The 15,032-nt window shown below is 33.4% G+C and overlaps 1 long non-coding RNA gene across 1 annotated transcript; it reads right to left on the bottom strand.

Annotated features, from left to right (window-relative positions):
* Nucleotides 1-6,206: 6,206 nt before the first annotated feature.
* On the bottom strand, nucleotides 6,207-12,337 carry LOC128553106 (uncharacterized). Its single transcript, XR_008369254.1, has 5 exons — nucleotides 11,629-12,337; nucleotides 9,496-9,653; nucleotides 8,970-9,066; nucleotides 8,122-8,207; nucleotides 6,207-6,907 (listed from the first exon to the last, which is right to left on the bottom strand). It is a non-coding gene; the product is annotated as an uncharacterized LOC128553106 (long non-coding RNA).
* Between the last annotated feature and the right edge of the window lie 2,695 nt (nucleotides 12,338-15,032).

Below are 15,032 nucleotides of genomic sequence, written 5' to 3'. Positions count from 1 at the left end.
GGCAATTAAAACATCTTCAGCAACTTCAGCATGTTGCGACATTATGCCTCGTCTCTTAAATCTCGAATCAAAGTCCACAATACAACTCGTACATTTTTTCTGTTCATCTTCAGTAATTAAAAAATAATAATAATGGCCTATCAAGAGGAGAATGTGACATGCACAAAGTACCATTCTCTTCAACCATCAGACCATTGATATTTCTTGCCTAGTCACAAAGTTTTAACATAGTTTACAATAAAACAGACAAAATAATTCAGGGTCAAAAACGTTTGTCTGGATTATTGAGTCTTCCTTGATCTATTTTCCATACCATAGAAAGAAGTTCATAAGTTATTTTTCCATAGATATACAATTTACTTCTTACTGAAGTTCAGATCATTATCAAAACATTTTTATAATATATTGTGGAGGAAATGACATCAATATTCAATTACTATTGTTAAAACAGGTGCCTCCGCGGCCGAGTGGTTATGGTCGCTGACTTCAAATCACTTGTCCCTCATCGATTGGGTTCGAGCCTCACTCGAGGCGTTGAATTCTTCATGTGTTGGCTTACAGAAGGTTGGTGGTTCTACCCAGATGTCCGCTCATGATAAAATGATGCACGGAGGCACATTGGGTCTTCCTCCACCATCAAAGCTGGAAAGTCGCCATATGTCCTATAACTGTGTTGGTGCGACGTTAAACCCAACAAAATAAATCAATAAATAGTGTTTAAACATGAAAGGAACTTAGTTAAACTGGATATTTTTATGGTCAAAAGTACTGAGAAGAATAGCATGGCAGTATAATAAACGCATTCATAATGTACTACAAGAAAATATTACTTACTGTACATACTTCATAAAACAAGGTCATTGTTACATTGTATAATAAAAACTGAGATATAAACAAAAGGCAAAAATTATTTTGTTATTTTATAATTTTTTTAATAATATCAATTCTTCGGCAAAGTTTGTTAATCAAAATTTTACTAAATACTAAAATAACTCGATCCTCATTGATTAGGAAATGAGGATTTTAAAAATATCTTCAATTAATGACTAACTTATGTTAAGGGCTTTTTGAACATATATAATTGTAAATGATCATATGTAACAGTTTAAGTTTCGAACGAATTCTTTGGATTTTTATTTTGTGGGGAGGGGGTGTTATAATACAATTATATGTTACATGGCGACTTTCCAGCTTTGATAGTGGAGGAAGACGATAGGTGCCCCATCCGTGCATTATTTCATCACGAGAGGCACCTGGGTAGAACAACTGACATTCCGTAAGCCTGGTGGATGTGCTCTGAGTGAGGCTCGAATCGATGAGGGCAAGATATCTGCAGTTAGCGACCAAAATTTGATCAAGAACTTCTAATTAACAACATTGTTTTATTGGTACTAAAATGTAACGAACCGAAACTTTTAAAGACAACCATAGTATTATTGTTTGAAAACTGAAATAGACGGCATTAGAAGATTTTGCAATTGAGTGTTCGGTAATTTTAGGGATAATAAACTGGAATTTATTCATTTATTCAAATGGAGATAAATTAAATAAAAGCAAGTCAAAAATCAGCGTGATAAGGTCGTGACTTTATTATCAAAAGTATACTATTTTCAAGCAAGAATTCATTTCGATATCCTAAATGTTATGTTGAACAGAAAGCAATGTCTGGGAAGGAAATACTGCCAGAGAAAATACCAAACGATACAATATTTACATGTAGATAAAACACCAGCAGTATACAATTTGATCAGAATAATTACTTGTTGATAGAGAGCAAAATTGCCACCTGAAACGGTTTCCTATCATTAAAACGATAGCCTGGCAATAATTACTAAACGAATGTCACACACCGAAATGCACTTAAAGGTGCAAAATAAAGATAAATAAAATAAAAAATCTTAAAACAGACTACACATTTTGAAATATAATACTAAACATTACGATAGCCGTGCAATATTCCCTTGAAGTCAAAACATGTGCAGAGAAACGATTTTTTTTTCTTTCTTCTTTTTGTATTTTTAAATTATTAGACTGACACGGGTGGTTATTTCGTCCTACTTTCGTGTTTATATCGCTTTTCCGTACCGAGTCGATCGGAAATTCTCGTTCACGTGATTTTAAAATTAATTCAAACGAAGATGCGCCACAAAATACCTACAGATTCAATTGTTTTGTATTTCCATGATGCTAATTATGCATCATTTGCATGAAAAAAATGAGATATTATACAAGATTTTACTTTCAAATTGACAGTGACATATATTAGGCCAAGGCAATGTGTTTAATGTCTAAAAAATTATTGAATTAATGTAGTAGCATGTACATGAATCAGTGTATTTAGGTAAATTTCAATTACATTTTGTTTCTACAGTGTAAGATAGTTATTCATCTATATTTTTAAAACTGTGCTGAAAAGAGATTGACTGAATAAGTTTGCAGATAAAGTTGTGAAAACACATTTATTCGGGAAAGGCCTAAATTGTCCACCCGAAAACTTGTAGTATAGCTGTTTATTACCTTACAAGAATGATTTTCATGAAGTTTTTGTCAGTTATAAAAATGTTGAATTCCCTATGCTATGTTTGTAAACATCACGTTATCGTTGGGTCATATATTGTCCGTAAGTATTGACCTGGCACTCATGAGTATTCCGTATATTTCTGTGAATTAATTTTCAGTGTCCGAACATAAATAGCGATAATCATATAACTAGATATTGCATATATAATTATTAATTGATATACTGTCGCAAGTGCCAATAGCTGTGCGAACAAAGCGTTTAGCTGCCAATATCAGGGTTGTGGGTTCGAGTCCTACGTCTGACCATATCTTTTTTGTCCCCAAATTTTATATGCAGACTTACTACTTATTTGATCAAACGTATCGTGATATTCATGGTTCATTTATTAACGGTAATCATATTTATAAATGGAATAAAATTGTTTTAAAAGTATCGTAGATAAAAAAAAAGACCAATAACCTGTCACCAGCGATCCAGAAAAAAATACTACAAGAGAAAAGAATTAAAATTCATGAAATATGATACTAGTACATAAAATAATGTAAAAATAAAACAGGTATCGGTAACATTACAATACATTAAAGTAAAAAAAAGGTCTATGTGATTTTGAACCCGTGGTAACCTGCGTGGAAGTCAGATACCTTACCTCTACGCCAACGTGTCATCGGTTAATTTTATGTGTTACTTTAGTAATATACAGTAGATACTTTCAGGATACAAATATTGCGTAAATTAACGAAAACGCCCGAAAATACTGGCGAAGATTAATGAGTGCCAGGTCAATACTTACGGACAATACTACTCCCGCTTTATAATTTAAACAAAAACATGTTTATATTATTGTTTTATTGCTATGGTTCTCACGCATCGTTGAACTCAAAAAGATGTCAACAATATAAGTTAAATGCGTACCGTAATGTTATTCAAAAATATTATATATTACAGTCAAACACCGCTCGCTCGAGGTCGCAAGGGGATGAGCAAAATGCTCGAGTTATCCATGGTTTCGAGCGACCCGGACAATGACCAACATAAGAAGAAAATAAGCAGTAATTCATCTCTGATCAATACAACTTTTCTTCAACCTTTTATCAATAATTATTCTCATTATCAGATCAAATATACCGACAAACAAACATTTAGGATAGTCGTGGAATAGACTACGCAATTCCCACGGTGTGTTAAACTTTTTAATTAACAGATATATTCTGACCACCGAAGGTGTGAAAAATTTCGACACCTCTGCTCGAGTTTGCCAGAAGCAACAAAGAGTAAATTAATACACAGGGACCAGATGTCATGCTCGAGCGATCGAGTTATCGATGCTCGACCCAGCCATGGTAATTTCACAAAGAAAACAGAAGGAAATCAGCCGGGACCACATGAATTGCTCGAGCGAGCCCGGGTACTCGAGTCATCGATGCTCGAGCGAGCGGTGTTTCACTGTATGTGTATTGAAACGTTTTGATGAAAAAGAAATCGTAATTAACAAATTAATCTTATCGTTTGAGTTACCGTGCGGGATTTATAATACAATTTGCATCTATTTATGAATTATAGCTTCGTTTCGGAGCATTCTTCAAAAAAAAAAATCCGGAGATGCGCGACGGGTTCGGAAAATATACTTTCGGTCTGAAATAGGCAATGTTTTTTTTTTGTTTTTTTGTTTTTTTTTTGTTTATATGTTGGTTATTCTTGAACATATTCATGACTGTTCGGTCAAATCTGATGTAGTGGGTCATATTTTCAGCAAATATGAAGTATCAGCTACAAACTATGGTTTTCATATAATACTCGTTCGGGTGTTAGTATCGGACCTTTAAGTATGTCTTGAACAAAGAACAACTAATACGGACCGTGATGTAATACCACTATTTTCATATTATTTCACTATTAAATAGCAGGAACAAAATTCATATATAATTGGTATAACAGACTGGATGCTGGAAGCGGTGTGTCGAGCAAATAAAAAGTAGCAATCAAAAATCCGATTCATATTGCAAAAATTAAAGTTTTGTCACTCATTATTATCTATAAAATAGATGTTAAACGGCATATGTTATTGACACTTTCTCTGTAATAGCTAAATGTTCATTTTCCTCCCAGGATGACATTCCCGACGAAATATAACCCCTGTGCCAGCGACTCTTTCATCTGAAAACAGAGCAGAATAGCTTCAGCGTAACATGAAATTAACTTGTTTGTATTTTGTTGAGTATATTTTATTATAGTTGTAGTGGATGCAAACATTAAATATATGCATACAACCGACAAGAAAAGTTCAATTAAATAGGAGGGAAGCAAATAGTTACTATTTGAACAAATACGATGAAAACCTGTTAGTATGGATGTCATTCGTCCACCTACACAAATTCCTGTGGAAAATTGTTGCTGCCTTGCAGAAAACAAACAAACAACCGCTGGTGTAATTGCAAAAGTACGTTACACAACTAAGTACTGCAGAAACGGCGATATAGCCAATATTAAACAAGCAGGAACACAACTAAAACACTGTTTAAAACGGCGATTGAATATATTAAACAAACTAGCAAGTCCTGGTCACGCAAATGTTTGTCGTAGTGATTAAACACTGATTTTTTAAAACAATTTAGGCTTCTCTGCTAAACAAATGCAAATGACCAAAAAAGAGAAAGTTTATTTTAAACAAATCATTATTTTTGCAGACTCAAAAGAGTCATTTTGATTAAAATTACATCAGCCAGTATATCATGATAGTAGAAGAAGATTTACAGAACCTAGGTACATCAAACACCTTTGGGTCTTCAATTCCTGGAGTGTTGTTTTCATATGTCTAAGTAATAATCGCTACATTGGCTGAAATAAAAATGCAAGTGTTATATTCGGGATAATTGATTTCAAATCAATTAGAATTGAATATTGAATACTGCTTAAGCCGGTGCTAGGGGGCGTGAGCAGTGTTGCTTTATCCATTACTGCTCATGAATAGACTCAATCAAACCGAGTCTGCAATTTTCACTGTAACAGTTTGCCTTGTTCTTTGTGCTTCCGGGGGATCTACTTTTCAGATTTTATTTACTTTACAACAACGATTGTTTCTGTCTGCCGTACTTCATTGTTATATTGTCTGGTCCTTGGGATCATTGATTTCAAATCATTTAGATTTGAAGTTTGAATACTGCTTAAGCCGGTGCTAGGGGGCGTGGGCAGTGTTACATTATCCATTACTGCTCATGAACAGACTCAGTCAAACCGTGTCTGCAATTTTCAATGTTTGTCTTGTTCTCGGTGCCTCCGAGGGATCTACTTTTCTGATTTTATTACTATATAATTATGTACATTGCTTCGGTATTAGGACAGTAAGGTCCGTTTCTGTTTGTTTCAAAAACCTAGTTATAATGTTTCATTATCAATCAGTCTTCACACACTATAAACACGCTTATTTCCTTTTGACGTCGGGAACTTTTAATTAAGATACAAGGAATAACAATACTGAACTTGCTAACATTATAAAGATCCTATTGCAAAAAAACAAATGTGAAGTTCGGGATGTTTTGGACAACACGGAAGAATTCAAATTGTAGTATTACTTAGTATTTACATGTATACGATTTAGTTTTAAGATTTATCTTGATTTATGAAATCTATACAAATTCAATTATTCTATGTAGTTCAGCATTTTAGTGGATAACAGGCGGAAAACATCTAAGGAGTAGATATTTCATTAACTGATTTATTATTATTATTATTATTAATTACAGGGTTCTAATAAATACAAAATTATGTTTGTAGAATAGTGTTAAAAGTAATCTGTATTATTTTAGTACTTTTAAACTCAGGAAGGGACAGATGTATATCTCTTAGGTATTGCTATTTTATAAATAAAGACACGCTTTTTTAATGCCTCTTTAACATTTTTAACATTTTAAAGCGCTTTCCAAGAATCATATTGTTTAAGGCCCCTAAAGTAATACTGAATAAATCATTTACAATCTTCTATATTTATACGCATGTTACTATTTTGCCACCTTTAAGATTTTCGTCATACATAATGTATATAAAAGCTGTAACAATTCCATCTCATTTTTGATAAAAAAAAATAGTTGGGCCATTTTTACTCGAATTTACAAGTACATTTTTACACTAGAACTGTTTTGTTTTTAACCAGGTCAGTCAGCGTTTCTTTTCTAACTCCTGTTTCACGACTTTCTTAAAATTTGATTAACTTACAATCTGAGATTTTCTGAAAGGTCTTGTCTTCTACAGGTATGCACTGGGCTGTCACTGTTCTAACTGCATGCATCGCCATATTTTCCAGACAATCGCTATCCGCCATAAACAGGTAGTCAGTAACATTTACCTTTTCTTTTACACCGAGCCGGTAGTTTCTTAGTAACTTGGCTCCTCCTGAAATGTAAATATACATTTATATTAAAATGAACTTCAATGTTATTTTTAGATAAGGAGTTTATTTACATTTGTTCTACTGATATATGATGGTATAGATGTTGCCGTATACAATATGTGTCTGTTTTGACTGCATTTGTTTTAAGTATTTCTCTATATAAAATGTGAATATACTAAAAACGAAATAATGCAGATTTAACTATTAGAAAAACTAGTTTACCTCAACCCGGAACCCTACAACAGTGTATGTATGGATAAATGCAATGATTTACATATACAAATTAAAAAGAAAGGCTAGGAAGACAACCACAACATATGAATGATCATTCTTTGAAAGGCCATAAGTCAAAGAAATACAGCGGAGTTTACAACCATACCTCACTCTAAATCCTCACTAAGTTTCAGTTTGATATCTGTTAAATGAACCCCTAGCATACATAATGATAACTATAAGACACGAAATGCAAGTCAGAAACTTTCTTGTGTAAACATACAGAAGACATAAGATACTGAACTCTTGCAATGATTGAGTAGAAGGCAGAGCAACAACGAAACATTAATTAAGTTCCGAACAATAGAACAGAAGACAAATATCAAACCATTTCAATACTAGTGGCTTTTTAGAACTGGTAGCTATATGGAATCTACCACCATTCCCGTTTGGCTGAATCACCAAGGGGAAACTGCTGTAATGCGTTCAATATTAAGTTGCTGAATACAAGGTGTGTCTCAAAAACAGCTTGCTGATAATCTCGTTTAGTGAAATCATTTTTCATTTTACAGAATACCGTAGAAATTTGCCCACTTGTTTTGTAATGTTTATAAATAATATCACCATACAAGTCAGGTTGTATACACTAGCGACGACGTAACGCTGTCAAATGTTCTCCGAAAAACAGCAAAAACACGTTTAGATATAATAGCCCGTCATTATGTATTTGACTACGTTTTCTTTTATTTATGTGTTTGTAATTTTATGTTCTTTATTGTTTTAATATAAAAAGGCTACTTCTGATCGTTACGCTTACGAAGAATATTTATTGCCTTTACCAAACAATGTGACTCAATTTTCATGTTTTTAGAAGAAAACAAAACTAATTTTGTAGTGGATTTAACTGTTGCGGTAATAAATATTTGTCTTTCAAAATAATATACTTGTAATTGTAGGTTTTACCGAAATCATCCTTAAAAACGATAAGATATTAAATTTTTACCTGGAACACAAATTGCGCTGCTAGGCAACGGTAAAATTCTTCCTTTGACCCAGGTTGAATTTGCTATTTGACACACTACACCCATCCTGGAAATTAAATTCGAATATTTACTTGACCACCAATATAATATAAATAACGTCAATTTAAATTCAAAGATATTTATGTAATATTGAAACATATTATAGGCTATTAAATACGTTAGAAATCATGTGGTATTACTTTGTATTAGAATTGCGTAAGACACATACACGGAAGACTCTATTCAGTGTACAGATGATCATATTTATCAAGTACTCGTTACGTAAAGTTTCATTGAATCAATTTTCATTCAATCAGCTTTACGGATAAAAGCCTTGAATTTCTATGTCGTGTACATGATATGATATATCGTGTGCATGGCATAACATACCGTAAATATATTATTATATTGTGCGTAGTCTGCTTGACTGACACAGTTAAACAAGTATTATATTTGGATGGATTTGCTTGTTTGATTTGGGTTTAATGCCGGTTTTCAAAAGTATTTCAGTTATGTAATGGCGGGCAGTTAACCTTACCACTGTTCCTCGGTTCTGTATCAGTACAAACCCGTTCTCCGCAAGTAACTGCGAACTTCGCCACATGAATCAGAGGTGGAGGACGAATGATTAAAGACACAATGTCTTTTATTAAATCGTCACGGAGAACATACGGCCAGCCCGGGGATCGAACTCACGACCCCTCGATCGGTAGATCTGCGTTGTGCATATTTAGCCGAGCCTAGATGTTTACATCAAATTCAAGATAACGAAAAGAATAAAATGCAGACGAAATACAAGTCAATATTACGCAATATGATAAAATATTACCTCTTTGAAAAATGCCAGTTGTAAGAAGCCTGTCGCAGGGAAATATTCTCGAATCCTTTGCTATGTCCAGTCAAAAGATAATTATATCAATATTTACCTGTTAAAGTATTGAAATCTTAAATGTTATAAAATCAATGTTCATGATAATTTTCCTTAATAAATGCTATTTGCCGCGACTACAATGACAACATGTTATTAGAAATTATTTGTATCTTATTACTTCCATAGGGCGTTTGCCTGACGATTGTATGAGAATTTTCAATATTCTCCAAGATCCGTTGCCGTTTTCTCGTTTCATCGCCAAATCCAAATGGTAGAAATTATTAAAAGCAGGAAAAGGAATAATAAATTGCCAGAAAAATTTGAATACATCGTATTTTATTTAAGGTGTTTGTTTTAAGAGGATTTCAGACCTTTTTGATCGACACTAGTATTAGAATAGCTTCATCGCAATCTTTTTAAAGAGATATAGTAAATGATTATATAAAAAAGAATTAATTTTATATATCTAATTGTTCTTCCGTACCTCAGAAAACAGTCCGTTACCAGAGGCGACAGCATGGTCAGGCAAGACAGTCACATTTCCTTCCAGTTGTTTCGGAAAGCAGCACACTTCTGCTCTACACATCGGCCACATGACAAAAATAAAGAAAACGAATAGTTCTACTTGTACATTTCCGTTTGCTGTAGAAAGAAAAAAAAAGAAGAAATTCAATCGGACATATTTCTATCTGATTAATAACTATTTTCATAGAATTATATACCATGTTGTCATGAAAGTTGATACCTGACCTACCCGCTACATGAATGTACCTAGAATAAATCCGGCAATACTTATTTTGACATGGAAAGAATACAATTGAGAAATGATTTTTTTTCGGTGTTCATGCGAAATGAACGACAGAATAGGATCGGCAAATCTATGAATATGTTTAATTTGCCGATCCTACTCTGTCGTTCATTTCGCATGAACAAAAAAAAGGGTTTAATTTCTTATATATTTTTTCCATTTGTAACAAGATTATAAATTGCACATATTTTAAATTGAAATCAGTTTCCCATCCATTCTGTTCACTGTTTATTTTTTCTAAAACACTATTTTCTTTTTATCAATACAATTTATCCTATTTAAAATATGTTGGAGTTTAGATACAAATATAAAACGTAAATTGTAATATTAAGGTATGTAACTTAGATCTTTTTTGTAACATTCCTTTCAGGAATATACTAGTATTTTATGAATGGGTGTAGGATGATATAGTTATGCGAATGTTGCTATTTGTTATAAAATAAAAAATTGGTCTTCAACTGCAAGCGTTATAAAATACTATTAAAGATTTTTCACACTGTTTATTGTTAAACAGCAATGAAACGGTGTATAGCCTTTAAAGCATGAATATATACTATTTTATAGGGATTCAAGAAATGTCTTAAAAATTGAAAACTTTTATTAATATTTGATAAATATTTTGCGAACAACACTCGTTACCGCCCACTCGGCAATACGCGCTTTAAATGCCGTATCAGTTGAAGAATAAAATTCTTAGTGTCTTACCAAACAAACCGAATAAGTGAACATCTAATACCAAACACCACAGACAGTGAACAAAATAATCGAGACTACCTATTTATGACCAAATCATCTACTGTGTCACGTCAGAATTATTACAAAGACGATACTAACCCTACCCACCACAATCTCCCTAACGTCACCCCGCACCCACCAACCCCCGTCAAAAAGAATATAATTATCATAAAATTAGTCCTTTTTTCATTACGCCATTCCAAAATTTTCCTTAATTTTGAGTGGAACATGCATATCCATATTGGAACAAACAGATATAAAAGAAAGGTTATTATTTTGTGAACAAGGGTTCTGCACTGGAGCAGTAGATGTGCTGGAAGTTTGCTGTGTACTGAAGATTACAAGTGTGGGGCCAGCCAACAGCTCAGGCGGTGCTGGTACGTATTGTCCCGAAACTTGTGAACCTTGGTTCTGTATGGGAGCAGTATATGTACTCGGATTCTGCTGTATACTTATAGGTTATTAGCTTTGTATCGGAAAATATGCACGAGTTCTTCTACGGAAATATTGCGCGACTTTAGGAGCGCAGTATTCTTCCGCTGAAGAACGAGTGCATATTTCCCGATGCAGAGATAATAACCTTTTTATTACATACGCATCTACACGTATAAATATTATTTTAATATCATAAATATGTTCAATAGCCTGAATAGGCTTTACAATACTGAACTAAATAGAAAGAAAATAGTGCAACAACACTCGCTGAATTACGTCACGCACCCGATATGAAATTCAGGCGTCAGTGTATGGAAAAATATTGACGTTTCCGGTACCAGTGTAACTTAACGGGGAATAGAAACGAGTATGTAATAATGGAGCTTGCAGGTGTGGAGCCAGTCAACTGCTCATGCGCTGTGAATGCTGGGGCATATTGACCCGGAACTGAATAATGATGCTGTAAGAATGTGTTTTAAATTGTTGAAAGTCCAACAGGTGTATCAGAGCCAACAGCAATGTCCGACTCAGATGAAGTTGCAACGATTTGTGGAGGTAACTCAGCAGATGTAGTAATTGTGTGTTGGTTTACACTTGAGCAAGTGTCAAACTGAGTGCCAGACAAATGAACAGGCATACCAGTTTATGGGGCTTTCCGGGTCCGTTTAGACTGCACTTGATTATGAATGATTTCGGAAGCTGATAAAGAGTTTCCACGACCTCTTTTCGATTTGTGAATCAGCGACGGGTTCGGAGGGCACCGCCGGCTGAGGCTTGTCATCTCGGCATGATCACGGTAATGTAAAAGAATATACATGTTCAACTTTTGGTTACATAAAAGTACAAAATTAATTCAAAGCACAAAATTCCATTAACGCTTCTGTCAAAGCTTCAACGATCACGTGCTTTCGAAAAATCCAAAATTTTGATAAAATAACAATAAAGAAACACTAATTTCTAACAACTGATGATGTAAAGTAAAGACGTAAAGTAAGTTTATGAACCGATTATAATACTTAAAATTAACGAAAATTTGTGAAAAATCTTTAAATTGTAAATATTTTCTAATTCGCTTATGTTGACAAAAAGTAATAGTTTGCAAAATATAAATATCTAGATATATTAAAGAATGCGTGTTATTAATAATAAGGAAAAATACCCTTGAAAAATTCACGGTTTCTTAACTGTATATTGTAATAATAGTTTCTTTAAATCTGCAATATAAGCGGCAAGGGAAGACAACTCTGGGGCCCTTACCGTAGAGTGGATAACGCAGATATCTCTGTTCTGACGTCATAGTTTTCTACTGCTTAAACGCCTCCTTGAGTTTTCCTTGGATGAACAGGTTACTAAACTGAAGAAAATTGTATCTTCACATTTCGATATTTTCTTATACATGATATGTTTAAACCAACATGTTCATCTAAATATGTGCTTAATTTCAGATAAGTAACCATTAGGATATTGGCAAAATAGAGGGTAAGCTATTTTATCCATCATAGATATGAGTGATTCAATGGTGATTCCATGGCCATGATTTATTAATAACATATGATTGTTCTGAGAGTACTCTTAGTTTCAAAAAGGTACTTACAGTATTTTTTGAAATTTTAGCCAAATAACGGTTGAGTTGTTTTGTAAGGTATTGATCGTTAATATAAAGACTGTACATAGGTAAGAAAAAAACAAACAAAAAATGTTTTCTTTATGTCCCCTGAATATGACACATGTTTTTTGAATACTATATGTTGTTTATTGAATACTGTATGTTCCGCATGCGTTTTAAACTTCCTCCTCAATATATTTTTTGTAAGAAAATCGAGACTACACTTTTGAAAAGGACATATATTTTCAACTTCCTCCTTGATTCAGGTTTTGTAAGATTTGTATGGATAAGCCCATATTCGAAATCTGTAACTAATGAAAGTTTTTATCAGCAAAATCTTGTTTTGACAGCTAATCATTTGAATTTGATTGATTTTAATGGGAACGATACAGATTGAACTGAATGTCAAATATTTAGATTATACTTAATTCTTTACCCCTTGAGAAAAGTACCTTCCGACTGTTTTGCAAACGCATCAAACATTTTATTTAAACGTCAGAAGGTATTAACTGTGTGGTAATAATTCAATAATCATGATAATAAGGATAGGATATAAGACGAAGAGCGATCCAATATGTAAAATACTTGACTTTGCTGAGGACCGTCCAGTATTTTACATATTGGACTGAGGCTTATTTATTTACTTAAAACATTGTTTCTATGATATAACCAATAAAGATGTAGGAATAAACCATTTACGTAAAACATCAATAAATTACTACGTTTTTATTTACTTTACCGAATTTAATAACAGTTGCTGTATGAGTATAGGATAGGCAGCGAGTGCCATCTACGGGATTTATATACAACGAGCACAGCGAGTTGTGTTGTATATATCCCGTAGACAATGCCACAAGTTGTCTATCCGACATAAGACCACAATAATACGTAGATAGCCAATCGCAAAGCCTCTTGTCACCGTCTATATTTCATGTACAACAATAACGTTGTATATGGGCCAAAACACGTGGATTTCGTGTAAATTCATTTTCTTACATTACACAACTGTTCTATTGTTCTCTGCGGGTTAATAACCAAGATGAATACCTACATACCATACCTGCGCACGTGCACAGGTATCATACCATACCTGCGCTCGTGCACAGGTATCATACCATACCTGAGTACGTGAAAAGAATGTTAGATGAGTTCAAACTGTAATGTTTATTTAACATCATGTTATGTCCGTAAGTATTGACCTGACATTCAAGTATATTTCGTATATTTTCCGTAAATAAATTCTCGGTATCTGAAGTTAGATAGCGATGTAAATATTGCATATATATTTCTTTATAATTTTCACAATGTCATATGTGCAAATAGCAGCTCGGACAAAACGTTTAGCTGCTGAACTGTATGTTGGCTGAACTTCTGCGTAGGGACCATTTCCATCCAAATTTTATCGGTAGAAATATTGCCATACTCAGCTGATCAAACGTTAAGGTCTATAAACGTTATAGAAAATGTTGAATAAAACATGTTTTAAAGTATCTTATATAAAAAGACACACTATTTCTCACCAGCGTTTCCTGAAAATGAATACTAGATCTACAAGAGAAAACAATCATGTTAGTGAAATATGTAACGCAGATATTATAAGAGTAAAAGTCACATCGATAACAACATTACATTGAATTTAAAAAAGCAAAGAATGGTCTGAAGAGTTTTTGAATGCGTGGCAGTCAGACAGCTACCACTATGCCACCGTACCACTGGTTATTTATATTTGTTACTTTAGGATACAAATATTTCGTAAAATAATGGAAACCCCCGAAAATACTGGCAAATATTAATGAGTGCCAGGGCAACACTTACGGACAATAGACAATACCTGCGTCAAGTAGCATTTACAAATGTATACTGTTTTTTTTAAATATTGTATTTTTTACCTTTGAATTACGATCGTCATGTTTTGTTCAACGAGATTAATTCACGGCTCAGTACTTAACAGGGAGGAGAAGAATGAGAAGATAATCATTTTACTAATAATTGTTAGATGATGATGATGATGATGATGATGATGATGACGACGACCACGACGAAACCGTAAATGCAGAGCCCGAAACTAAGTTTATCACGGAAGATGTTTTATAAATATGCAACCGAAGTGTGAAGTTGTGCATTAAAAGATAAAAAAAAAAAAAAAAAAACTTTCTTCAGTTAAACAGACGATACCGTTCTCTGAAACATAGTTGTTAAGTATCACTTCAGGAGAATGTGAACTTCAGAAAGTGAAATATTGATGTTACAGAGACCATACTGGTGCGTTGTTAGTTTTTTTTCTGTAAAATGAAAGAAAGAAAAACTCCCAACAAAATCTAATAATCGGCTAACAAAAATGCATTTACATTGGCGAATCAGCAGAACTTTCATAAAGTTTTTTGATATCATTTTACGTATTTCAATTTACCTGCTGAAGTTAAAGTAATTCCCACAA

Source organism: Mercenaria mercenaria, unplaced genomic scaffold (assembly GCF_021730395.1).
Source record: "Mercenaria mercenaria strain notata unplaced genomic scaffold, MADL_Memer_1 contig_3484, whole genome shotgun sequence".
In the NCBI taxonomy this organism is placed as follows: Eukaryota; Metazoa; Mollusca; class Bivalvia; order Venerida; family Veneridae; genus Mercenaria; species Mercenaria mercenaria.
Note: the sequence above shows the minus strand (reverse complement) of the source record. Positions and strands in the feature narration are given on the sequence as shown.